This window comes from Somniosus microcephalus, chromosome 5, assembly GCF_052327205.1.
Source record: "Somniosus microcephalus isolate GS21.2 chromosome 5, FLI_Smic_1.0, whole genome shotgun sequence".
NCBI classification, from domain to species: domain Eukaryota; kingdom Metazoa; phylum Chordata; class Chondrichthyes; order Squaliformes; family Somniosidae; genus Somniosus; species Somniosus microcephalus.
Genome location: NC_140991.1, coordinates 284,867,894 through 284,895,802, shown reverse-complemented (window position 1 = coordinate 284,895,802; position 27,909 = coordinate 284,867,894). Strand labels below are relative to the sequence as shown.

Genomic DNA, 27,909 nt, shown 5'->3' with positions numbered 1-27,909 from the left:
TACTCCAGTTATGAGGTTGCACTGTCTAATGGACTGGACGAGCTTCAACAGTCCCAATGGTCTTTTCTCACCTTTCTCTTCACATAGATAGAAAGGAACTTTTCCCCTTATTAGAGGGGTCAATAACCAGGGGGCATAGTTTCAAGGTAAGGGGCAGGAGGTTTACAGGGGATTTGAGGAAAATCTTTTTCACCCAGAGGGTGATTGGAATCTGGAACTCACTGCCTGAAAGGGTGGTAGAGGCAGGAACCCTCAACATTCAAGAAGTATTTCAATGAGCACTTGAAACGCCACAGCATACAAGGCTATGGACCAAGTGCTGGAAAATGGGATTAGAATAGACAGAGCTTGATGGCCGGCGCGGACATGATGGGCCGACAGGCCACTTTCTGTGCTGTATAACACTATGACTATGACATGTTTGTATCTTTCTCTTTCAGACAGTGGTCATTCTTCTGTGCATCAAGGGGTATGGGGAGAGAGCGGGAATATGGTATTGAGATAGAGGATCAGCCATGATCATATTGAATGGCGGAGCCGGCTCGAAGGGCCGAATGCCCAACTCCTGCTCCTATTTTTCTCTGTTTTTATGTTTGTGATGTTTTATACTTTGTCCTGCGAGCACGCCAAACCTCTCCGCTCACAAACGCATCGTGTGGTGCAGGACAGAGCCGTCCAGCTCCCAGTTCCAGTACCTGGTCAGTGCCAATGGATTGAGCCCAATCTCAGCCAGGTGCACACGTCAGATGAGGGCAGCATTGAACTAGTCCCCCGATGCTTGCCACAGTGAAATGTAGGCGTCAGCGGGGCAATGCATGAAGAATGGCCAGCCGGGAGAGGTGCTGGAGAATGGACCACCGCAAAGTTATCCGACCACCACTCACCAGCACAGGCGAGGCAACAGAAGAAAATTTCACCAAAGAACCGGAGTACACCTTGGGCTCAACTAGAGGCAAACTGCTGAGCAACTTTTCTGTAGAATGGCAGCAGTTCGTCAATTCCTGCCTCCTGCCTTTTGGAAGGTGACCAAGGTTTAAAAAATTGTTTTCTCTTTCATACTTTTTGGTACAAGATGAAACATCTGAAGTTATCCACAGAAATTGTTTGAGCTTAAACATGAATCACAGGGAAAATATCTTCACTTCATCTACACGTTCAAGCAAGTTTACTTGAGTCTCGCTGGATGCCAGGTGTGGAATTTACTTAATATTATAGGATTAATACATTAATTAAAGATTAGAAGTTCCTCTCCTCCCCCAGAATGATGTATATGTAGACAGACATCTGGCAAAACCAGTTGGATGATGGCCAGTTTGTTACTTTCAGTAAAAACACACAATGGCCCCGAATTTGTGGTCCTGATGACGGCAAACTGGCAGCGTTCGCCATGATTTCACCTTTGAAACTGACTGGAAGAGTTAGTATGCACAGCCTTACATGCAAACCCTGAAGTTGCAGTCTGTCATTCACAGTTCCTCCACAGGCTGTGCTGTGTCACCCTTCCCAACAGAGCCGGCAATCCGTCATATCATGGAAACGGACGAAAACTTCAGCTCTTCCGCGGTAATTACGCTGTTAAATACCCCATTAAAAATTAGACCCTTTTGGATTAGGTGTAACTAGGGTTTTAACAGTGTAGTGACTGCTAAACAAAGCTTAAGGCCCTGAAAAACTAATTTTAATTTTGTGGAATGTCAAATTTATCCATTTTAATAAAAATTAAAAAAGGAGCAAACTAAAATTGTCATTTTTTAAGTTTATTCATATGTTTTTCAGGTCTGCCTTTTCCCTGTGTGAGAGCCCCAATCTTTGTTTTGCACTCTCATAAGAAACAGGAGTAGGCCAATCGGCCCCTCGAGCCTGCTCCGCCATTCAATGAGATCATGGCTGATCCAATCTTGGCCTCAACACCACTTTCCCGTTCTCTTCTCGTGCCCCTCGACTCCCTCGTAGTTCAAATGTCTGTCAATCTCCGTCTTGAATATATTCAACGACTCCGCCTCCACAGCTCTCTGCGGTTGAGAATTCCAAAGATTCACAACCCTCAGAGAAGAAATTCCTCCTCATCTCCGTCTTAAATGGGCGACCCCTTATTCTGACCCCTTATTCCACTGGGGGAAAACATCCCCTCAACATCCACCCTGTCAATCCCCCTCAGAATCCTATGTTTCAATAAGATCACATCTCATTCTTCTAAACTTCAATGAGTATAGGTCCAACCTGCTCAACCTTTTGTCATTCGTCAACCCTGTATTCCCAGGAATCAGCCTAGTGAACCTTCTCTCGAACATTTAAAAAAAAGTTAGAATCAAAAGGAGCTTACTCACTTCCTGTTTCATGGTCTGTCAGAATTCTGCGGTTTGATTGGCTGCTTAGACTGGGAATCCCCATTAACTTGCGTTGGTTTCAATTACGCATCGGAAAACCCGAACTGCTCGCCACAGAGATCGCGAGATCTTTGTGCGAAGCGTACGTCTGGGCCAGCAGTAAACACCTTTGCTTTGCCACTGACTGCAAATTACGGGCCATTATCTGGCTGGGGATAGGATAGAAAGTTAGAGATAAGTATTGAGGGAGCGCTGCACTATTGGAAGTGCAGTCTTTCAGATGACACGGTTTGCCCTCTCAGGTGGACATAAAACACTCACCTTTGAGTCAGAAGGTTGTGGTTCAAGTCTCATTATGGGCTTGACCACAAGCTAGGCTGACACCGCAGAACATTGGCAGAAGTCACAGAAACAAGCCCTGCCTACCCTCTTGACAGAAGAACGAACGTGTTTTAAACAGCACTGAATTGCATCTCTCAAACGTGCCAAAGCACTGTACATACAATGATTGGTCAGTGGAGCACTGCATCGTCAGTGGCACCATCCTTTGGATGAGACATTGGCCTGGATTTTACGGTCAGCTGCCGACAGGCTAATCACTGGCGTTTGAGTGGCTTACGGTATTTAGAGATCCTTGCCAGCGCAGCGCCCTCCACAGGGGATCTGTTTTGTGTGACAGCTGGACAAGCAACAGTGTGGCTCGTCAACCAATCAGATTGAAGAATCCTCACTGAGGCATGTAGAGTCTAAACAAGGAAGTATAATTAGAATATTTATTTCATTGTTAAATCACGTACAGAAAGCAAAATAAAATGAGGGAAAGAAAGATGGGATTTAGAGAGACAAAGATAAAGTAGAAAAATTATAATTTATTTTTAAAATCTCCAACAATAATTAAATTCTGAAGGAATGAGACTTGTAAAATTACATTTTCAGTGCCAGAGAGGTTGCTTGGCAGTAATTAAGACTTACCATGCCATTAAAAATTCACTTACACATGAATGCACCAGTCTTGACTTTTTCTGGCATGTTTAGTGAGTAACTAGTGGGCAAGTACAGCAACTTCACGCCCTTACATGGATTTCAATGCTGAGTTTTTTGACAAGGTACCGATGTAGCGAAGCTTGTGGCAGGGCAGGGCAAATTGGACAGCAACTTCCGGATTTCCACATTTAACTGCGCACGTGTGGACTCCGGAAGCTGCTGTCCTATGTACTCCATAATGGTGAGCGCCGATAGCCTCACTGTTATTCTGAAAGCAAAATCCGGGCCATTAAATCAAGGCTCTCGCTGCCTGTTCAAAGTCCCATGGCAAGTTGAAGAGTATAGGGGGAGAGAGAGAGAGAGAGAGAGAGAGAGAGAGAGAGATCTCCCAATGTTCTGGTCAACTTTCTTCCTTGTACCAAAACCATTAAGAGACTCATTAGAACATATAACTCCTGTAGTTGGTTAAGATTAGAATAGATCAGCTACAATAATATCAATATAAAAATGAATTATAAAATTGTAGCTTAAATAGAGCTGTAGAGAGTTAAGACTCACCTATGAGAGGAATTTGAAATTCAGAAGCTGAAATATTTAGAGCAAGTACAGAAAAAAAAATAATAGCATAGCCACACTGTAAGCATAAGCAGAACCCCATACCAACAGTACGAGGAAGGGAAGCTGAAAGCCAGTCAGACTGCTGACAATCATGTTACTTCAGTCACTGCTACCTTTGGCTTTGTTCCCATTACCGTTCATAGTGGTGCAAAAGTCAAGGAAGGGATTAGTGTTTGCACCTCTGATTTCTGGAATCCCGCCTCCCAGAGGAGTTTCTGATGACTCAGTTAAAACAAAAGTTGGCACATTTATAGTGGCAAAGGAGAGCTGGATTAATAGCATAATTCAGCTCCTTTTCACGAAGACAAAAGGGGGTATTAGAGAATGCCAGGAGGGATCCCTGGTTAAAAACACTTCAAACAGTACACTAATTAAATTTGTACAAGTCTTGCAGCAGACAATAAATTGCTTTACGTTCTTCAGCAGCTTTTCATTTTTGGCTTACAAAAGTTTAATAAACCTCGTTTTTGAAATTGCCACATTCAGGAAAAACAGGTTCTTTCCTCTTCTCTCATCTCCGGCCAAATATGTACCTTTCACACAACCAGAGCAACACAGTCCAGAAAACATACAGATAATGTTTGTCGTTACAAAATGTTAATAGTAACAGTGTTTCAGTGACATTGATCACTGTAAATCAAAAGATATGCATTCTCATGAAACGCACAATGTACTTTATACTTTTTGGGTGTCAGCCATGGCTCAGTGGCAGCTATCTTGCCTCCGAGTCAAAAGGTTGTGAGTTCAAGTCTCACTCCAGAGACCCGAGCACATAATCTAGGCTGACACTAGTGCAGTGCTGAGGGAGTGCTGCACTGTCGGAGGTGCCGTCTTTCAGATGAGACGTCGAACTGTGACTCTGTCTGCCCTCTCAGGTGGACGTAAAAGATCCCATGGCACTACTTGGATGAAGAGCAAGGGAGTTATCCCCGGTGTCCTGGCCAATATTTATCCCTCAACTAACATCATTAAAACTGCTTATCTGGTCATTATCTCATTGCTCTTTGTGGGACCTTGCTGTGCAAAAATTGGCAGCCACATTTCCCTACATTACAACAGTGACTCCACTTCAACAAAGCTTCACTGGCTGTAAAGCACTTTGGGACGTCTCAATGTCATGAAAGCTGCTATATAAAAGGCAAGTTTTTCTTTCTAATACAAGCATTAAATGGAGCAATGGTGCTCCACATTATAAAAAGGGGGAAGCTTGGCACACTTGGGACAATACCTTGAAGTGTGCTCCTGTATCTCAAACATTGTGACATCTGGCATATGCCTGCAATCAATTCCTTTCAAACGTACCCAAAAAGTCAATTACAAGTGAAAGTTTGTTCCTTCTAAAATTTATTAGCATACGTTTTTTTACTTTTCGATCATTGTGGTTCCTACACACTGAACAGAGCAAGAGGGACTTGGAGAAAATCAGGAAGAGGCATGGACTGAAGGGAGCAGCCAAATTCACAATGAGATCCTGCCTACCGTGACATTCAATGTGGACTATTTTGTCTGGTTTGCATCCATTTGCTTCTTCTGGGGGGTTGGTAAATGACCAGTTTTGATTAGAAACTGGAACATATTTCATGGGAGTGTAGCCGTCAGCGCAGACTTCATGGATTTTTTAGATTATGAACATATACCCTTATTAAAAACTGGGCAGGCTGTTTGGGTGGTGGGGGGGGGAAAGCAGTGGAAAACCACTCAAGCTGAAGGTGGCTGACGTAACCAGGTTGCATTCGTATGGCAACGGACTGTCCTTGGGAACAATGGTCCGAGAGGCCCACTCCCAAGTCATGAATAATGAGGCTGGCGACTCATTGTTTCTGGAGAAGATGAGCTCGTTACGTTAATCGGCTGGGAGATCGAAACGAGATCTAAACCATCCAAACCTGGGAGGAGGCCTGGAAACCATTTCCCTGAGGCCATGTGTCCATTAAAACCACAGACAGTGTGTATTGGAGGGGTACTGTATATCAGAGAGCTGTTTGGATCTCTCTCTCTCTCTCTCTCTCTCCCCTGTCCTTCACACAGCTGAACGTCAAGAAGAGCTGAGCCTTGCTCTTCCAATCGAGACGGGCTTCGACTCAGACTGGGACTCGCATGCCGCAAGGCCGGTACGGAACCAGGTAGCTGAGACAGACTGGAGGAAGCTACAAGCAAGATCATGAGGCAATTTAGGTGAGTATTGCCAAGCCTACACACCCACAAGATCACTTAGCTGTGTGAGGGGGTGCCTGTATGTTCCTACCAAACCAGAGGGGGTTTAGCATTGGAAGGGTCCTGTGATAGTTTAGTTCACGGGAGGGTGTTTTTAGGCCGTGGGAAGTCAGCACGGCAGGGGCTTGTTGGACAAGTCAGGGTAGTACTGTTTTAAACTGTACTGTTGTGTTCACACCGTTCGTACTTTATGAGAGAGGAGTGGTTTTGTCAACCTTAATAAACACTATGGGTGAGCCCGAAAACGCTGTCCATGTTCCAATCTGTCCTCAGTAATCCCTATCGTCCAGAACTTGTAGTGAGGGGGTTTGCGTGCTCGCTACGGGCGGGGCAAAACCACTTACAATAATTGGCGATTGCAGCAGGGCCTATAGGAAATTGGCCACCACAAAAACCGGTTACAGAATAGCAATCAAACCACAGCGTCTGCACTATTCTGTATTTGGCATCAAAGCTTGGGACCAGGTTGCAGGATACAGTGGGACTGTAACTCCTGAATCACTCGCTGTGATCGAGGGAGATTTCAAGCTAAAGGAGTGTAGCAGAAGACAACCCAGATGCCCAAAATAGAGGAGAGCCCTATGTGGGCAAAAGTTGTTTTATCTATTGGAAAATAGGCAGGAGTTTAATGGCAAGCTTGGCAATGTATCCCTTTTCAATTTTTTTTTAATGTAAACATTATGTTGTAAATTGTATTTTTTGCTTTTGTTAAAGGAGTTCAAACAATCAGCCATTTGGTTCGTTGATTTTGGCACTTTCGTTTTTAAGAATGATAGGAACACGCCAGGAGTTGTTTAAATATAATGGATATCTTGATTAAACAACTTTGGCCATCAACATAAGGAGACATTAGCAATCAACCACATATTGTGGGACTGGAGTCACATGGAGGCAGACTTGCTAAGGGTTGGCAGTTTTCCTTCCCTTGCAGGACAATTGGTGACCCAGTCGGGTTTTAATGACAATCCAGCAGATTGCCTCCTTCTGTAAAATGAACTGCAGGAGAATGACAGCTCCTTTTCAACGTTTACTTCTCATTAAAAACAGATAATCCAGCCATTATCACATTGCTGTTTGAGAGAGCTTTCTACGCACAGTTTGACCGCCTCGTTTCCTACATTACACAGTAACTACACTTCAAAAAGTACTTGGCTGTATAGCACATTGGGACACTGATGTTGTGAAAGGTGCTATATAAATCGAAGTCCTTTCTTTCCCTTTACTGATGCCCCCTTTCACTTGCAATTTGAGGCGCCTCTGCAGCATGCTGTGGCTCCCCATGTGATGGGCCCACCCCAGTCACCTTGCAGATGCCACAGCAACAATCAACAAATACAGCAGTGCACGTAGCAGATTCTACAAATGCAATTGTTTAAAAGTCCAGTTTCCTGGCTGCAGATCTTCCCGATGTGGGTACCTCGTGTTTGTGGCACTGACTGGACTCGCAAACCAGAGGTCAAATCGCACCATGGCAAGTTGTGAAATTGAATTATATTCTAGTAATTTGCCAACAGGTACCAGAAAAGCGACCCATGAAAATCTGCTGGATTGTCATAAAAACCCAACTGGTTCACCATGTCCTTCAAGGGAAGGAAAACTGCCGACCCTTACCAAGTCTGGCCTCCATGCATCTCCAGCCCACAATATGTGGTCGACTTCTAACGTCCTCTGAAGTGGCCCCACCACCATCCAAGGGTAGCTAGAAATGGGCAATAAATGCAGCCAACAATTTAAAATACCTGCAATGGTTCGTGAATCCCACAGAGACAGTAGCGTTGCTACGGTTATGCCAATTAAAAACCAGACATGCCACCAACAGCACAGCCATAATACAATAAAAAATGGGACATAAACCCAAACAAACAGAGTTGTCATTTGTTTCCGTGGCAAAGAAGCAATTACAGTTCTAGAAATGCCAACGATCAGAGCAGTCCATCCCTTAAGGGGATTTGCTTAAAAAAAATTAAAGTCAGATTTTAAAAGCTGCACTCAGATTTTTTTTTCCATTTAAATCTTCTTATAAAAATGTTGCAAGATAAGCCTCGCATTTATACAAAATGCTTTAAGATGCACTTTTTAATGAATATCGTATTAGCATTCTAAACTCAATAGTTCAAATAAAAATAAACTCAATAATCCAAAGCGCTGCTGCCCGTACCCTAACTGGGACCAAGTCCCGTTCACCCGTCACCCCTGTGCACGCTGACCTACGTTGGCTCCCAGTCCAGCAACGCCTCAAATTTCAAATGCTCATCCTGGTGTTCAAATCCCTCCATAGCCGCATCCCTCCCGAGCTCTGCAAGCTCCGCCCTCCAACTCTCCGAGATATCTGCATTCCTCCAATTCTGGCCACTTGTGCATCCCCGATTTCCTTCGCCTCCTCCATTGGCAGCCGGGCCTTCAGCGGTCTAGGCCCCAAGCTCTGGAATTGCTTCGCTAAACCTCACCGCCTCTGCACCTCTCTCGCCTCCTTTACAACTTTCCTTAAAACCTACCACCTGTCCCAATATCCTCCTTTACGACTTTCCTTAAAACCTACCACCTGTCCCAATATCTTATGAGGCTCGATGCCTCGGTGAAGTGCCTTGGGACATTTCACAACGTTAAAGGCACTGTATAAATGCAAGTTGTTGTTGTTGTAGTTGGACATAATGTAATGCACCGCAATTAAACTAAAAACACTGATGGTTTACGGACCAGCCCCTACGCCAATTCAGAATGACTCTCCCGGAAATCATGTATAAATTGCAAGTGATCTAAAACAGGCATGATGAATAGTGGAAAGCGGTTTGCAATATGATTGTATCATCCATGATGAGATGGCACTGAGCGGCTCTCTGCAAAGTGTTTGGCCTCCACAAAAGGAAAAGCCACGCTGCTAGTTCAATAGCTGAGTGTGTAAATGATGCAGGAATGAACCGTACAGACCAGAAAGGTCCCAGGATCAATCCCCATGATGGTAGGGGCACGATAATTGGCCTCAGCACCGCTGGACTATGAGGTGGAGGTGGGGCGTGTTTTTTTTAAATAAAAAAGCAGCCAAGATTCCCACTTCCAGTTGCCATCTAAAAACAAGCCAAGTCAGAAATTTTAACGAACAAAAAGCAAACACCGCAGGTGCAGGAAATCTGAAAAAGCAGGAGACAGCTGATGTTTCAGGTATAAAATCTTTACTCTGAGGAAAGGTTTCATTCCTGAAACATCAATAGGCTCCTGTTTTCTCAAAAGGTGCTGCCTGACCTGCTGAGTATCTCCAGGGTTTTCCGTTGGAAGTTTTGTGTGCGTTCAGCAATCAACAGGATTAAGTTTGTTTCTGAATGGCTTTTTGATACTCAGCCTCATCCATGCAGACTAGCCCTCAGGCAAGGCATCTGGGAGTTGCCAGCACACATGGAACTGTACCCCTGCACAAGTACCTTTTAGGAGCAGAGGGGGCATTCCACCAACTGCAGAGTTAACATTTCTAGTGGTTAAGAGGACTGCTCAAAATAGTTTTCCCAAATAAAGAAACAAGTCGCATTTATATATCTCCCTTCACGACGTCCCAAAGCGCTTCTCAGCCAGTGAAGTACTTTTGAAGTGTAGTCACTGTTGTAATGGAGTAGATAATGTCCCACAAATAGCAATGTGATAACAACCAGATAATCTGCATTAGTGATGCTGGTTCGGCCAGAACACAAGGAGAACTCCCCTGCTCGGTTTCGAAATAGTAGCATGGAATCTTTGACCTCCACTCGAGGGGGCAGATGCGCCTCGGTTTAGCGTCTCATCTGAAAGAGGCTAGACCACAACCAGTGGGGGATGAAATTGGTCTTGGCCAGTAATGCAAAACGGATAGCAAAGAGAGCCCGTTTTACATCCTACCCAATATTTCCCCCGCCCCCCCCCATTGGAAACGGGCAAGTTGTTGATTAACCATCACCGCTTTATGCTACCCGCTCAAGAACTATTTCACCCCTCAGTGCTTTACTTTCCAAAAATAGAAATGCCCTAAAAGAGCAACAATGCCCTTCTAAAACCCAATAGTCACAATTACATCGCTGCACATTCTTACGCTGACAGAACTCCAAAGCGAGAAATAGCAGCAACAACATCTTGCATTTACATAGTAAAATGTCCCATGGCGCTTCACAGGAGCATTATCAAACAAAATTTGACCTTGGGCCACATAATGAGATACTAGAACAGGTGACCAAAAGCTTGGTCAAAGGGACAGGTTTTAAGGAGCGTCTAAAAGGAGAGAGGGGGGGGGGGGGGGGGGAGGGAGGGAGGAGAGAGGTTTAGGGAGGGAATTCCAGAGCTTAGGGCCTAGGCAACTGAATGTATGTCCACTAATGGTGGAACAATGAAAATCAGGGGTGTGCAAAAGGCCAGAACTGGAGGCGTGCACAGATCTTGGAGGGTTGTAGGGCTGGAGGAGGTTACAGAGATATGGAGGGGTGAGGCCATGGAGGGATTTGAACACAAGGATGAGAATTATAAAATGGAGGCATTGCTGGAGTGGGACCCAATGTAGGTCAGGAGCACAGGAGTAATGGGCGAACGGAACTTGGTGAGTGGGCATCAGAGTTTTGGAGGAGCTCAAGTTTACAGAGCAGAGCCATTATCTTGCAGACAAAACATCTCATTAGACTTTCTGGGATGCTGATGCCAAGTTTGAATTATAGACAAAGATAAGACAGACTAGTGTGGCACTGAACTCATCTGACCCCGTTTCTCCAAATATCCTCTCCACATGTGGAAAATTCCAAGAGTTGTTTGTACAATGTAACCGCATTCTATGTTTGTGTTGACACCGAGTCTTTCCAGGCCTCCATAAGAGAAAAAATGGGAACCCCTTTTCAGGGTAATAAAAACAAGAACAGGGATGAAAGGAGCAAGAAACACAGAACAAAGAGAGAGAGAGAATAGGAGGAAGTGAAAAGAGCAGCAGTAAAATTGTTAACTTTAAATTTTGCTGTAATTATTTCAGTAATCTAACATTAATACAACGGTAATAGCTGCTCAGGTAGTTAACTATAATATTAAAAAGGGACTTTGTCAGCACACCATGTGCCCAAGCTGAAATCTTAAACTGGCCAACCAAGGAAGAACAGGATCCCTTGCTGCTGACAGTCCAAGGGTTAAGAACGTCATACCGATCTAGGACTGGAGAACTGCAACCTGTCGATCAGTACACCCGTTCGACCCATAAATTAGCTGTGGATTCCAACAGGAAATGAAGCGTTACAGTTTTGTATTTTTTAAAAGAACGGCTTTCTTCCTCCAACAGTTCCAGTAGGGGCCTTGCTCCCTACAATCTGAAGCTAACTCTTCTATACTTTATCCTGCAGAGGTACCCGAGGGGCCAAGGATTACCCCACCTAAAGTACCTGTAATCCTTTTACTGGGTTTAACGTGGGCTCGTACAACGGTTACCAATTCAGGTCCATCGTAGATATGTTCTTGGGTATAGTGGTGCAAATCAGTTCCACAAACTGTCTGAGCGTATTACATTTTGCTAGAGTTGATTCATACTGACCCGTGTCTGCTTATACCATAGCGTGACCTGACATTGTAGCAATTTCACCACCCTTGCAACCAATGTTCCCTCTAAATGGCCTTTGTTGTGCGCGGCCTGTTTATTTCAATGCGCAGTCCCTTTAAATTTCTGCACATGCGCAGTATTTCAGAAATCACAGAAACCTCACAGTACAGATAGAGGCCATTTTGGCCCATCGAGCCTGCATCGACACATATCCCTCCCAATCCCTGTAACCCCTACACCAACACATATCCCACCCTATCCCCGTAACCCCACGTATTTAATCCCCCTAACACTAAGGGTCAATTTTTTATCATAGCCAATCAACCTAACCTGCACATCTTTGGACTGTGGGAGGAAACCGGAGCACCCGGAGAAAACCCACGCAAACACGGGGAGAATGTGCAAACTCCACACAGACAGTCACCCGAGGCCAGATTCGAACCCGGGTCCCTGGCGCTGTGAGGCAACAGTGCTAACCACTATGCCACCGTGCTTGCGAGCGGCCTGTGCGGTTCCTTGCAGATTACTGCGCGGCCACGCACGTGCACAGCCTAGAGGGAACGTTGCTTGCAACCTGAACCAGATATTGGTGTACTTCGCACAAGTAAGTCTTCAATTTCTGCAAAGGTGGACCGAGCAAACACTTGGTGAGATGAGGCCCGATATAAATCGTTAAGCTGCTTTATTTCAGTCCGGTGAACATACAGCATAGCCTTCTGATCGGACTCACCATTCATTCCATACAATTTACCGTCGTATAATATAGAAATAAACATTTCTAACTTCTTCACCTCAAGTGAAACTCCTCGCAGCTTTTCCTTCACAAAACTAACTGCCCCCCGCAGCCTTCCAGTTTCAAAAATCCCATCTCCATGTCCCAATTTCTCCGCTTTAACTCCCTTTGTTCACAGATAGACAGGGATCAATGGATTTTCCAACACAATGGGTATGGGTTGTTTATGGATTACCCAGACAAGCCAACAATTGCTTATTTGTTTCTGGCACGAACTATGTTTAGCACATTAACCACTTTTTGTCTAAATGTTTTTTTAAATTAAGAACTTGTATGAATATATTTTGCTCATCTTCCCCCCCCAAATCCTTTGTGGAAAAATGGCCAATAAAATCCAGAAGCACAACATGCTACCAAATTCTCTTTAAAAAATGTCAGTATACTACACAGAACACGTTCACAGACTGAAGCCACCAACATATTAGTTAACAAATAAATATTTAAACATTTTTAAATTAGCAGACACAAAGTACTATACAATACTGCACACAACATAATGCAGATGGTTATTTAAAAGACTCTTTAAAACAGCAGTTTTAGCTCTTTTCACTCTCCTACTTTAGTCCTTGTACATCTTCAGGTTGAGCTCATTTCTCTGAACACTTGCTCAGTTCTGACAACTGCTTTCAAAAGAACTCCCATTCTGTTTTGAACACCTACTTCAAGCGCTTAGTTGTCAACAGTTGTGTTCAGTCCATGCAGAGGTTCCAGATAAACAACACCACATCATACATACGGCCAGCTAGCTCGTCAAATGAAATAGGTATCACAAATATAAAAGGCAAATCTCCAGCCTATCTTGTGAGAAACAATTTGCACATCCTTGTTAGATCTTCACAACAGAACAAAAGTTCTTTTTGCTCAAAAAGGAACAATGCTGTCAATTCAATCAATGCAAGGAAGTTATGCTAAACCTTCAGGCCTCAGCAGGAGCAGTGTGTCCAATTCTGGGCACCGCACTTTATGAAGGATGTCAAGGCCTTGGAGAGAGTTCGGCAGAGATTTACTAGAATGGCACCAGGGATGAGGGATTTCAGTTATGTGGAGAGACTAGAGAAGCTAGGATTGTTCTCTTTAGAGCAGAGGAAGTTATGGAGAGATTTAATTTTTAAAAAGTGTTCACAATTATGGCATGTTTTGATCAAGTAAATAAGGAGAAACTGTTTCCATTGACAGGAGGGTCAGTAGCCAGAGGACATAGATTTAAGGTAATTGGCAAAAGAACCAGAAAGGCGACGAGAAGACAAATTTTGTACTGCCTGAAAGGGTGGTGGAAGCAGATTTAATAGTAACTTTCAAAAGGGAATTGGAAGTATACTTGAAAAGGAAATATTTGCAGGGCTATAGGGAAAGAGCAGGTGAGTGGGACTAATTGGTTAGCTCCTTCAAAGAGCCGGAACAGGCACGATGGGCCGATTTGCCTCCTTTTGTGCTGTATGATTCTATGGTTAAAGACCAATCTGGTCTTCATACAAATGATACAAGCAACTTATGACTTTGCTACATAAAAGATGGAAGAGAAAACAGACCCGAGGGATGGATTTGTGAATCAGTTTTTACACTGAATTAAATTTACTTTATCAACTAGAACTGACAATGATTCTATAGAGTGCTTGCAAGTTCACTCCTCCATACACCTATCCCAGTAACAATCTTACCAGAAACACTCTGTCATCCAGCACGATAGTGATGATTGCTAACAGTCAAACCAATCTGAGCTCAAAATGTTCACTTGTTCCAGCTACAATCAATCTTTGCCAACACCTTCTGGACTGCTCTACAGCTATGAAGTGGTCCTAAAAATATAAAAATCGGTCATTGCACAATAACAGAGTCGTTGAACAGACCTCCCTGGACATACTCCTGAAAGCTAAGTGATACATGCCACATGGACCTAATTCCCCCTCACAATTACACACTAGAAGCAAAATGCAGTGGTGATGTTGGTGCAATATTTGGAAGAGGCAGGTCATACTGCTTACTCAACAGTCGATACATTTGTATGCAGTGAATTAACTCAGAAATCATTCCTTTCTTGAGATTAAAGTAGTGTTGAAATAGCTTCTCCCTCCCTCTCGTCTTGTACGGTTCAGTGACGGACAAAGCAGTGGATGTAATCACGGAGGCAGCGGATAGATTTTTTTTTTTTTTTTTATTTACACAAAATTATTAGCATAAGCATTATTTAAATAAGGATGATTTATTGGGGAGTAGCTATTGCTACTAAAAGGTTTTTTTTTAAAAAAAGGACCAAAGGTCACAGTAGCTGGTAGGTGTTTAAACTACACCCAGATTTTAAAAAGTGCTAAAGATAATGGGCTTTAGTAAAAACAAAGATAGGCGAGTGTTAAATTCAGTGATTGCAGCTGTACAAAGAAAGCAATGTTGAAGCATTAGTGAAGCAAACTGTAGCTGGATTGGTTGGTACAGCAAAGTCTAAAGTAATTCATCTACTTCTGGGCCATGGATTTGATTCCAGCCCAGCTCGATAGGGTAAGTCTCTTTTTTGCATGGATATCAAGTATTTTTATCATTGCCAAACCAGAAACACCTGGGTTGTATTACAGGATGGTTTTATTCTGTTTGACTAACATGGTATCTGCCATTCTCACTTAGGAGGAAGCCACAAGCAAAATGTACAGGTGGGACGTGGAAGTGTCCCATCTGTACGTTACTATGACAATGGACCCAATCCCACCTCTTCTTCATTGTTGAAATCTGGCCAGTGCTCTACCATACCTATCCCACATGTCCCTTAATGCTGTCCCTGGTATAAAGTCCAAAGTATTCAAGTTCTGCTCCCTCTCCACCACTCCTGAACGTGCCAACTCTTCCAGAGCTATGATTCTATTGGCTCCAGCAGTCCTCTGGTACCTTGCCCAAGTGATCGTTCTTCACACGGGAGCCGAGATAGTGAATATTATTCAATAGTTGGGACTGTCCCAGCTAAGCCTGACCTTGTGCTCACCCGATATCCTCACAAGGCACCCTTTCCAGCAGCGATCACCAGTAGTAATCAGCAGCAGGAACCCTGGATAAGTTTTCATCTCAGTGGAAACAAGCAAACCTGGCACCGCTACGGTCCATACTGGCTAGGATCAACTAAAATAACAGAGCAAGAATTGAACCGAGGCCTTCTCTGCTCTATAAAAATCACTCAGTACACACAGGTTGGTGCAACAGGAGGCAAGAGTGACATTCAATTGCAGTCATACACAGTAGTGCCAATGGAAAACTGAAACAAGTAAATAGTTAAAACATGGCAAGAAACAAGCTCTTCCAATGGCTCAGTGCCTTAAGGCAATGGAGTAACAGGCATACAAACCAGGCAGGTCTTAGTTTAATTCCGAGTCAGTTGATCTCATTAGAGTACTGCAATTGCCCTCGGTGTCCATGGGTAGCTCACCGAGCTGTACGAAAAGCAGAACTTATTCTTCAATCTCCCCATAATCTGACTATCCTTTTACAGAGGAAATAGTCATTATTCTTTATGTACATTCTGCAAACCATTGTAGATATAGACTTCAAATAATTCATGAACTTGCTTGCATGTAGTTAGTGGAGACATAATTTTCCACCCCTCCCAGGTAAAGTTATTTTTAAAGAATGCAAGCATAGTCATGCGAGTCAACAATACTGCACCTTGAGTGAATTCAGATAAACTTTATTAAATATATCAGTAATTCTAATCAGCACAATTTCAGCCCTATAAAAGTAGGGTGATTAAACTTAGAAAGTATGCATTAAACAAAAATGTAACTGTGCTGGCTTTAAGAACTTGTATTACATTGCCGCAAATAGTTTATCTTTTGCGTCGGTGTTTTCAATTAGATTTATTAGTAGTTTTGTAACGAATAATCATGGATCACCAGGGTGCAGTACCTCTTTGTTATGAGAAGTAGGCTCCTGCAAGTTATCCCTATTCTCATATAGCTCTTAGTGATCAATCTTGAGAAAATTGACTGCCTACTTGCCCTTTGGGGTTTGTGTGACGTGGGGCGACTCAATTTAGGGCCTCGGTTTAACGTCTCATCTGTAATACGGCACCTCTGACAGTACAGTGCTCCCTCAGTACTGTACTGGAGAGTCAGCCTCGATTTTGTGCTCACGTCTCTGGAGTGGGACTTCAATCCACGACCTTCTGACTCGGAGGCGAGAGTGCAACCACTGAGCCATGGCTAACACCTTAAAACCACCAACTCAAGTGGGGCAGCATTCACCAAAAGGCCAAAAATGTGAACATCTAGAAACACAAATCTGTACTATAAATTACAAAAATCCTACAAGTATTGTATCTGTATAGGGATTACATTACACATGTGGCATGAAACTACATCTCTAGCTAGTAACATTTGGGCATGAATTTCAGACTAGTCACAACACATTTCACTTCCTGCTGGCTTAACAGGGCATGCAAGTTATATACACATCATCTCCCATATGATGCTGAATACCAGAAATAACACACACACTTATTTGTAGAGATACACCTAGAGCAAGTCTTATATTGGTTTTGTGCACAAGTCATTCATTCAACCATGAAATACACCCCACATCTTGCTTAAGGGAGAAATGACAAACACTCAGGGTTCCCATTAAAAGATTACAGCTGGAACACATCTCCCGCCCACACTCGCATGAATTGCTGGTTACTCAGGTCGACTTTCAGGAAGATTGAGCCCCGTGTAACAGGGAAGCACACCACCTGTGCACCTTTAGGACAATACCATGTGCTAGCCCGCTTCTTTTTTGTTCATTTCTTCCCACGATAAAATTTAACAAAGCCCTTCAAACACAGATTAACCTATCGAGCAGATAACAAAATAAGGCCTGTACGAATCTGTGCCAAGTGTGCACATTTTTTGTCCTGTTGCCACAGGAAATTTTGCCAAAAGACAGGTCTTTTTTATTTATATATAAACAAAATGCCATTTTTACACCCATTTCTCTACGGTCCCTTGTGTTACAAGCCACACAACATTTAAATAGAGCCCTTTACATGAAAAACCATATAAGATCACTCCACAAGGGGAAAGACATGGACATGCACAGTTCTGGCCTCCATATTATAAAAGCAGATATACTGTAGAAGCATTGGAGAAGATGTAAAAAAAAATGACAAGGATGATACCAGAACTGAGCGGTTATACCCATCAGGAAAGATTGAACAAGCTGAGCCTCTTTTCTCTAGAAAAGAGAAGGCTAAGGGGTGACCTGTTGGAGGTCTTTAAGATTATGAAAGGGTTTGATAGGGTAGACGTAGAGAAGAATCTTTCCACCTGTGGGGGAGATCAAATCTAGGGGCCACAAGTACAAAACAGTCACTAATAAATCCAATAGGGAATTCAAGAGAAACTTCTTTACCCAGAGAGTGGTTAAAATGTGGACTTGCTACCACTTGGAGCAGTTGAGGCCAATAGCATAGCTGCATTTAAGGGGAAGCTAGATAAGTACATGAGGGGAAAAAAAGAATAAAAGGTTATTCGGATAGGATTAGATAAAGAGGGGAGGGAGGAGGCTTGTGTGGAGCATAAACACCAGCATGGCCCAGTTGGACTGAATGGCCTGTTTCTGTGCTGTACATTCTATATAATTAAGCAGGAAAGGAAAGAAGATTGAACCACAGACACGAGAAGGAGGATAGGTTTTAGGAGGTTCCTAGAAGCAGGGAGAGAGAGAGCATTTCAAAGCAGTTTTGCAAGAGAGTTGTAGAAGGTAGGTGCAGAATAGCTGAAGGGTTGGCTTCCAGTGAGGAAGTGGATGGGAAGGGTACAGAAACATAATGCGTCGAGTGGGACGTACTGCTGGAATAGATTCCCCAAACAGGGTGCAGCACAACCATGGAGCAATGTGAAGTAGCGAGAAGGAGAACGCCGATTTGCTAAGGCAGAGGGAGCCAGTGGAGCTTGGGCGGAACAAAGAAGTCAATAGGCATTTATGAACTGCTAGACTTAAAACAGCACAGTCCATCTACCATCCTGGTAGTTGCATGATACAGCAATAATGGAGTTGTTGACTAATTATAGCAATCAATTAATCTACAACAGACCCAGACAAGGAAAACCTCCAGCGGTGGAAAGCTTTGCAAACCATAGGTTCAAAGTCACCCGTTCCTTCTGAACATGCTACACTTATAGGTCTTCTCATCAAAAGCTGTACCACTTGCTCACTGAAATCCACAGATTAATTCTGAATTGTGCGAACTTTGTGTGAAAAGAACGCAAGGCTACAGAGCTCAGGATTAGCTGAAGTCTGATAAAATGGAGGCAGGGAGTCGGACAAGAACATCATTCGGGAAACCAATTCTCAAGTTGACAAAAAGGTATGAATAAGCAGAAGAGAAAAGAGAGAGAGCTGCAATTAGTTGATGTTCCTAGATGGAAGAATGAATCTTGGGGATTGCCCAGATGTGGTGTTGAAAGTTCAGCTATAGATCAAAGAGAATGCAGAGGGGCCCACCACTGGACTCAGCCTGAGCAATCAACCAGGGAGCTTGGTGGAGTTCTTGCCAGGCTACTGTAACCTCAGTGGTGGCAAGGGCCACTTTTGCCACCACTGAGGTTTAGGAAGTTTTGACTGATTCAGGACTTTATGTCGGAGAAGATGCTCAGTAACAACCTTGTAACCAACAGTGATGGCAAAGAGACATGGAGTTGGCAGGTCATCAGCATGGAAACTGGCTGCATGTTTGTGGATAATGCTGCCAAGGGCCATAAAGTAGAGAATTAATGCAGGACAGCCAACCTGCTTCCAGGCCTTTCCCAATACTCGTCTACCAAGTGTAAGATTATAGTGTTTCTGCTTATTAATTTGTTTATTAATGTACTTTCTTTATAGACACATATGCAGACAATCATAATTAGCTTACAAGGCAAAGTAACCAGTTTAGCGAAAAGGCAGATGGGAAAATGAGTTAGCTTAACTAACAAAATAAAGAGCAAACATTTATCACAATATACATATAACTGAACAACAGCACATTGAAAGAGCATTGCAGCAGACTTTGAAAAGACAGGAGTTGTAATGGTTTGAGAATAACAGGACGCAGGTCGGGCTGGGAACTGCTCATCTATAGAAACTAGACTGATAAGAGAGCAAAGCAGACAGATAGGGCAGAAGCCTACGTGCAGAACTATAATTCTTGAAAATAGTTTAACTGCTGCGGAAAAATACAAGAGGAAAGGACTAGGCAAAGTCAGGTGACATGAGACACCCTATGGAGAAGGAAAGGAAGGTTGAGCGTCAGCTAGTGATAGGTCCAGGGAAGCTCCATAGGTTTGAATTGAAAATAATGGTATAAGAAGGGAACTTCAGTAGTGCTTAAGGGTAGAAGATTTGAGTCGACTTCAGCGAATTTGGGGAGACAGTCGGACATGGATACGGGCCTGGGGCACGAGCCAGAGAGCACAGACAACTCTTATCCAAGGCATAACTCTTCATTATACCTTGTAAACTGCTGCTTAAGATACAGTAATTGTATTGACTCTGCTTCTGCTGAATAAAGTTTTAATCACGGCTACCAATACGGGTCAACGTGAAATCATTTGGAATAATAGGGGGTCCCAAAAAAAGGGGATTCTCACACAAGTATTATCTAGAATATTGGAAGGAAACTCATCCTCAGGCTCACTGTAGGCAATTTTCAAATTCACCACCTAGGCAGCAAAAGTTAAAGATGGCCTGCCCGCCCATTATAGAACCCATCCAATTTTCATTTCCATGGATTTCAAAACAGGAATTGAAAAAAGTGTTTTCTCTACAAATGGGCAGGCAATGTGCCCGACTGATAGATTGGTAAAGACAAAATTCACCCCATTCTCTGTCCCCGTGAGGAGCCACTTTATATTTGCTCATGTCCTCCTCTTCATCAGAAGTCAGATACGACCACCTATCCTGTAGCATCAATACATCTCCCACTTCTCAAATATCACTCTAATCCGATCTGGTTTTGAAAATGGTTAGTTTCTGAGGGTGACAATGTGTTGCTGAGCACACGTAGGCTTGAGTGAGATTGCACTCGGTTCCCAATCTGAGCCATGGAGTGGAGAGGCACAGAGTGGAGATTGTGGTGTCTCTCAGTATGGGAGGGGAGTAGCACCCCTGGGTGACCAGAGGCACCACCATCAGCTGGTGGCAGGTGCACCAGCTGGGACTGGGAGCAGGTTGTATTCCTGGCATTCCCCCTGTGAGGGCATCAGAACCAGGTGGAGAAACCGGTAGCAAAAATTACAGAATAACAGTTAACTTAGGAAATATAAACATAAGATTACAGCATAGAAGAACATATGTGGCTATAGATGCAAGTGACATAAAATGAATCAGCCAGTCTGATTTCATTTTTTGTGAAGCAATTCTAACTTAACAGTAGAAAACGCCGCTCAACATCCATCCCCTCCCCCACTGGTGCATTGCAGCTGCGATATGTATGATCGACAATGTGCCTGACAGTGACCATAATTCGGTGAGATTTAAGGTAGTCATGGAAAAGGACAAAGATGGACCAGAAATAAAGGTTCTAAATTGAGGGAAGGCCGATTTTAATATGATAAGGCAGGATCTGGCCAAAGTGGACTACTTGTAGGAAAATCCACATCAGAGCAGTGGGAGTCTTTCAGAAAGGAAAGAGAGTACAACGCCAACATGTTCCCGTAAAGGTCAAGGGTAGGATCAACAAGCCCAGGGAACCCTGGATGTCAAGGGATATACAAGAATGGATTAGGAAAAAAAGGGAGGCTTTTGGCAGATACAAAGGACTAAAAACAGTGGAAGCCCTAGAGGAGTATAGAAAGTGCAGGGGGTACTTAAGAAATTAGGAGAGCGAAGAGGGGGCATGAAAAAACACTGCAGGCAAAATAAAGGAAAATCCTAAGATGTTTTAAGTATATTAAGGGCAAGAGGATAACCAGGGAAAGAGTAGGGCCCATTAGGGACCAAAGTGGCAATCTGTGTGTAGAGCCGGAAGATGTAGGTGAGTTTTTAAATATTTTGCATCTGTGTTCACTATGGAGAAGGACGATGTAGGCATAGAAATCAGACAGGGGGATTGTGATATACTTGAACAAATTAGTATCGAGGGGGAGGAGGTACTAGCGGTTTTAGCGGGCATAAAAGTAGATAAATCCCCAGGCCCAGACAAGATGTATCCCAGGCTGCTGTGTGAGGCAAGAGAGGAGATTGCAGGGGCTCTGACACAAATTTTCAGAACCTCTCTGGCCACAGGGGAGGTGCCAGAGGACTGGAGGACAGCTAACGTAGTACCATTATTCAAGAAGGGTAGTAGGGATAAACCAGGGAATTACAGGCCAGTGAGCCTATCAGTAGTAGGGAAATTATTGGAAAAAATTCTGAGGGGCAGAATTAGTCTCCACTTGGAGAGGTAAGGATTAATCAAGGATAGTCAACATGGCTTTGTCAGGGGGAGATCATGTCTAACCAATTTGATTGAATTTTGAGAGGGGGTGACTAGGTGTGTGGATGGGGGTAGTGCAGTTGACGTAGTTTACATGGACTTCAGTAAGGCTTTTGACAAAGTCCCGCATGGGAGACTGGTCAAGAAGGTAAGAGCCCATGGGATAAAGGGCAATTTGGCACATTGGATCCAAAATTGGCTTAGTGGCAGGAGGCAGAGGGTGATGGTCAAAGGTTGTTTTTGTGACTGGAAGCCTGTGTCCAGTGGTGTACCGCAGGGATCGGTGCTGGGTCCTTTGCTGTTTGTAGTGTACATTAATGATTTAGATATGAATGTAGGAGGTATGGTCAGTAAGTTCGCAGATGACACAAAAATTGGTGGAGTGGTAAATAGCGAGGAGGAAAGCCTCAGGCTACAGAACGATATAGGTGGGTTGGTTAGATAGGCCTAACAGTGGCAAATGGAATTTAACCCTGAAAAGTGAGGTGATGCATTTTGGGAGGACTAACAAGGCAAGGGAATACACAATGAATGGTAGGATGCTAGGAAGGACAGAGGATCAGAGGGACCTTGGTGTGCATGTACATAGATCCCTGAAGGCAGCAGGACAGGTAGATAAGTTGGTTAAAAAGGCATATGGAATACTTATATTCTATGCCTCGGCTAATGAAGGCAAGAGCAGGGAGGTTATGATGGAGCTGTACAAAACGCTAGTTAGGCCACAGCTGTAATACTGTGTGCAGTTCTGATCGCCACACTATAGGAAGGATGTGATTGCATTGGAGAGGGTGCAGAGGAGATTCACCAGAATGTTACCTGGGCTGGAGCGCTTCAGCTATGAAGAGACTGGACAGGCTGGGGTTGTTTTCCTTAGAGCAGAGAAGGCTGAGGGGGAACCTGATTGAGGTGTACAAAATTATGAGGGCATAGATAGGGTAGATAGAAGGGAACTTTTCCCCTTAGTAGAGGGGTCAATAACCAGGGGGCATAGTTTCGAGATAAGGGGCAGGAGGTTTAGAGGGGATTCGAGGAAAAACTCTTTCCCAGAGAGTGGTTGGAATCTAGAACTCACTGCCTGAAAAAGGGTGGTAGAGACAGGAACCCTCACAACATTCAAGAAGCATTTAGATGAGCACTTGAAACACCATAGCATACAAGGCTACGGACCAAGTGCTGGAAAATGGGATTAGAATAGACAGGGCTTGATGGCCGGCGCGGACGCGATGGGCCGAAGGGCCTCTTTCTGTGCTGTATGACTCTACGACTATGACTCTAATTCACTAAGCTTACTTTGACAGCACCGCCCTGGTCCGGGAACTATTCTTTAAGGATCGGAGCAGCAACATCATGGAACTCTTATCTTCCCCGCCATGTCACACACCATCCCAACATGGAAACAGATTGCTGATCACTGTGTCAATAACCTGGAATTGGTCAGCAGCCCAACCACCACCTGAAACAACCACACCCTCTACCACTGGCTACAGTATGTACTATCTACAGGAGAAACTGCAGCAACTCCCTAAAGCTTCTTCGACAGCACCTCCCAAATGTGTGACCACCACCACCAAGAAGGACAAAGGCAGCAGGCGCATGGGAACACCATCACCTCCAAGAGGCACATGGCCATCGCAACTTGGAAATAGATCGCCGTTCGTTCATCGACGCTGGGTCAAAATCCTGGAACTTCCTACCCAACAGCACTGTGGGAACACCATTAGCCACACAGACTGCAGCGGTTCAAGGCGGCGAGTAGGGATGGGCAATAACTCTCGGCCTTGCCATCGATGCCCATATCTCATGAATAAAAGAAAAAAAATTCCCATAAGAATACAGTCACCACAGGGACTGCAGCATTTCAAGGAGAAAGCCCACCATTCCCTTCTTTAGGGAAACAAATGAAGCTTTGCCAGCATCACCCACATCCCATGAGCAAATAAAAAAGATCACACAAAGCCTTCATTTATGTGAAACAGTGAGCACAGCCGAGATAACATCTATTGTGCAACAGGTTAGTGCTCAACTACCTTGAACATGAACATTCAACAAGATTGAAAAAAAAGAAAAACACGGTAATTAGTATTTGCCCAGCAGAGGTCAATGAATTTTTAAAAATCCATGACCTGGACAGAATGAAAACCGAAAGATGTATATTGTTTATTACATCCTAAAATAAAAGATAAAGTACTGACAGAGGTATTTTTAACCTCGAGAGTATGAACGCCATCACAGTTCTCCCACTGCATTTTTGGGTTTGTACACAGAATTTTTTTTATAAAAAGGATCAGCATCTTCAACTACCACCATAATTGAACTTTCCTTCCATTACAAACTAATGTGTGCCTTTATTGACCTAATATCTTGATAAATGTAGTCAGTGGCAGGTACAGTAGCATAGTGGTTATGTTACTGGACTAGTAATCCAGAGGCCTGGACTAATGATAGGAGACGCGAGTTCAAATCCCACCACAGGTAGTTGGGGAATTTAAATAAATCTGGAATTTAAAAACTAGCATCAGTAATGGTGACCATGAAACTACCGGATTGTCGTAAAAACCCACCTGGTTCAGATAATAGGGAAGGAAATCTGCCATCCTTACCCTGTCTGGCCTATATGTGACTCCAGACCCACAGCAATGTGGTTGACTCTTAACTGCCCTCTACGGTTCAAGAAAGGCGGCTCACCATCACCTTCTCGAGGGCAATTAGGGATGGGCAATAAATGGTGGCCTTGCCAGCGACGCCCACATCCCATGAACGAATAAAAAAGATCCAGGGGTCTTTTGTCATTGTGAATGCAGCACATGCCACCATCTGATCACGGTCTCTCAGTAGGTGATAAACCAACCAACAAAACAGGTAAATGAACAGTATTTGGAACAAACAGCATATTTATAGTAATTAATACCTTTATTATTGTCCTCAAAATTGTTCCCCCCATTCTCGGGATGTGGGCATCGCGTTTCCTCAAACAATTTTGAAAAATAACTTGAGCAGAAACAAGATGCCAAGAAGAAAACTATTCATTGGTACAGCTGATGTAATGATACATCCTGGGAAATTAGGTTCACTACACATGCTCAGACTGCACAATGCAAATTTGGCTCACAACACTGGGTAAAAATGTAAAGTTCAAGCCCAGGCTTTTGAGAGGTGCTGAGGCCTTCAAATAAAAGCATTCTATGATAATTCAGTGCACAAATTTAAATCATGTTCAATTTTTGAATGTTTAAAATTTATTTTGCCTAAACTCTTACTTTGCACCTGAAGAATTTCAGTTACTGAGAAAGAATGGCGATGAAAAACATTTTCCTAAAGCATTTTGAGCACTTTGTGAAGATGCAGTGCCAGTTGGTGGCCAGAGGCTGTAACTACAGTTGTCAATGAGCATCTCGTTCATTGAAACATCTTGTTAGCAAGTAGAACAGCCAAAGTCAGACATACAGATTTTAATATATTACCAGTCAATCCCCTGTGACATTGCATGCAGGGAGTCAAGACCAAGTGCAGATCTTCAGGTGAAGCACATTAGTGGGCTCGGAACTTTCAGTTCCCAATTTGAAATCTATAAATTATAAACGTAATTTTATATGTAGATTTCTAATGGAAACTGCCTAGGAAAACTTCTCATTCTGTAATTATACCCTCCCGCCAGTGGTGGCGCTACAGGAAGTTTCTGTAGACTTAATGTATCATCATGTAGATATACAGTAAATTAAAGTTAGGGCTGCCAAAGGAAATGAGCAGGAGTGTTTTTGCTCTTGCTGTCCCCCAGTGCTGTACACTTTCCTCAGTTGAAAGGAGGAGCTAAAGGTTTTATCATTTCGTACTTCTCTAAAATTCACTTGGCAGCAAACAAGCACAGATGACATGGCTGGACTACCATGATTGCCAAGCGCAGCACCCCCCACCACAAAAAAAAGCACCAGTTTGCAGCAACTGATTGCATGGAGTCCATTATGTGCCAATAATCAGGTTGGTCCTTTTGACATTCTGTTCTATCCTGAAACAGCAGTAGGATATGCTTCGGCCTGCAATGAGCTGCTACTGATTCACATACAAGAACTATGCTTCCTTGCTTCAAATGACAGTACTACACAATACAAACACTTCACTTTTCCTGACCCCAGTACAGCCTCAAGGGATCACAAAGAGGCCACGCTTCTGCAGTCAGTCAATCAATGCACCGCTGCAGTGGGTCGGAGTTTGCAGCAGGCAACCAGCTTTTGAAATTCATGTCCAGTGTGGTGCCTTCTAAAATAATCACCATCAAAGAGGCAGTCATTCAGAGCTAAAGAAACTAATCTAGGGAGTTTGCTTACAAAATCTGGTAGTTTTCCTCCTCTGCTCTTCCAAGAAAATGCCATGCGATTTTTAACGTGCACCCTTAGAGGGTAGATGGGTCCTTGATTTAACGTCTCATCTAAAAGGCTGCAGTGGAGTGTCAGCCGAGATTAGGTGTTCAAGTCTCTGGAATGGGTCTTGAACCTACGTCCTTTTTACCACATGGCAAGTGTGCTACCACTGGGCCGAAGCTGCATTGAAACAACACATCAGAACGAAGCAGTCATCTTTGGGCTGGTCATACTCAGAGCAGCAACCTCAATAGTACAGCAATGGGAACAGTAACTACTCAAACTGAGAAAGGGTGCAAAAATTAGTGGACATATGTTCAAAAAATTAGAGTCAACAGGGAATCCAGCAAGAACTATTTCACACAAGAATATGGAACTAACAAAAACAACAATATTTATAACACCTTTAATGTAGCAAACCGTCCCAAGGGGCTTTACAGGAGCGTTCTCAAACAAAATGTGACACCAAGCCACACAACGAGATATTAGGGCAGATGACCAAAAGCTTGGTCAAAGAGGTAGGTTTTAAGGAGCGTCTTAAAAGGAGGAAAGAGAGGCAGAGAGATGGAGAGGTTTAGGAAGGGAATTCCAGAGGTTAGGGCCTCAGCAGCCGAAGTCACAACTGCCAATGGTGGAGCGATTAAAATCGAGGATGCTCAAGAGGCCAGAGTTGGAGGGAGTGCCGATATCTCAGAGGGTTGTAGGGCTGGAGGAGGTTACAGAGATAGGAAGGGGCGAAGCCATGGAAGGATTTGAAAACAAGGATGAGAATTTTAAAAATCGAGGCTTTGCGCAACCTGAAGACAATGTAGGTCAGTGAGCACAGGGGTAATGGGTGAACGGGACTTGATGCGAGTTAGGATACAGGCAGCAGAGTTTTGGATGAGCTCAAGTTTTTGGAGGGTGGAAAATGGGAGTCCAGCCAGGAGTGCGTTGGAATAGTCAAGTCCAGAGGTAACCAAGGCATGGATGAGGGTTTCAGCAGCAGATGAGCTGAGGCAAGAGCAGAGATGGAAGTAGGCGGTCTTAGTGATGGCGCAAATGTGTGGTCGGAAGCTTATCTCGGGGTCAAATATGACACCAAGGTTGCGAACAGTCTGTTTCAGCCAAAAACAGTTGTCAGGGAGAGGGATGGAGTCAGTGGCTAGGGAATGAAGTATGCAGCAGGAACTGAAGACAATGGCTTCGGTCTTCCCAATATTTAGCTGGAGGAAATTTCTGCTCATCCAGTATTGGATTACAATTCAGAGACAGTGGAGGGGTCGAAAGAGGTGGTGGCGAGGTAGAGCTGGGTGTCGTCAGCGAACATGTGGAACCTGATGTGTTTTCGGATGATGTCGCCGAGGGGCATCATGTAGATGAGAAATAGGAGGGGGCCAAGGATAGATCCTTGGGGGACTCGAGGTAATGGTGCGGGAAGAGAAGCCATTGCAGGCGATTCTCTGGCTACGACTGGTAAGGTAAGAATGGAACCAGGCAAGGGCAGTCCCACCCAGCTGGACGACGAAGGAAAGGTGTTGGAGGATGGTGTGGTGAACCATGTCAAAGGCTGCAAACAGGTCAAGAAGGACGAAGAGGGATAGTTTACCATGGTCACAGTCACATAGGATGTCATTTGTGACTTTGATGAGGGGCGTTTCGATACTGTGGCGAGGCGGAAACCTGATTGGAGGGATTCAAAC

General features: G+C 43.8%; 1 protein-coding gene and 1 long non-coding RNA gene across 8 annotated transcripts in view; one reads left to right on the top strand and one right to left on the bottom strand.

Annotated features, from left to right (window-relative positions):
• The window catches only part of LOC147117789 (solute carrier family 12 member 7-like), a 257,428-nt gene that overhangs the window by 210,078 nt on the left and 19,441 nt on the right, over positions 1–27,909 (bottom strand). The window lies entirely within an intron of this gene.
• LOC147117790 (uncharacterized) lies at positions 386–24,175 on the top strand. The gene is made up of 2 exons (XR_015078533.1): positions 386–6,104; positions 23,171–24,175. It is a non-coding gene; the product is annotated as an uncharacterized LOC147117790 (long non-coding RNA).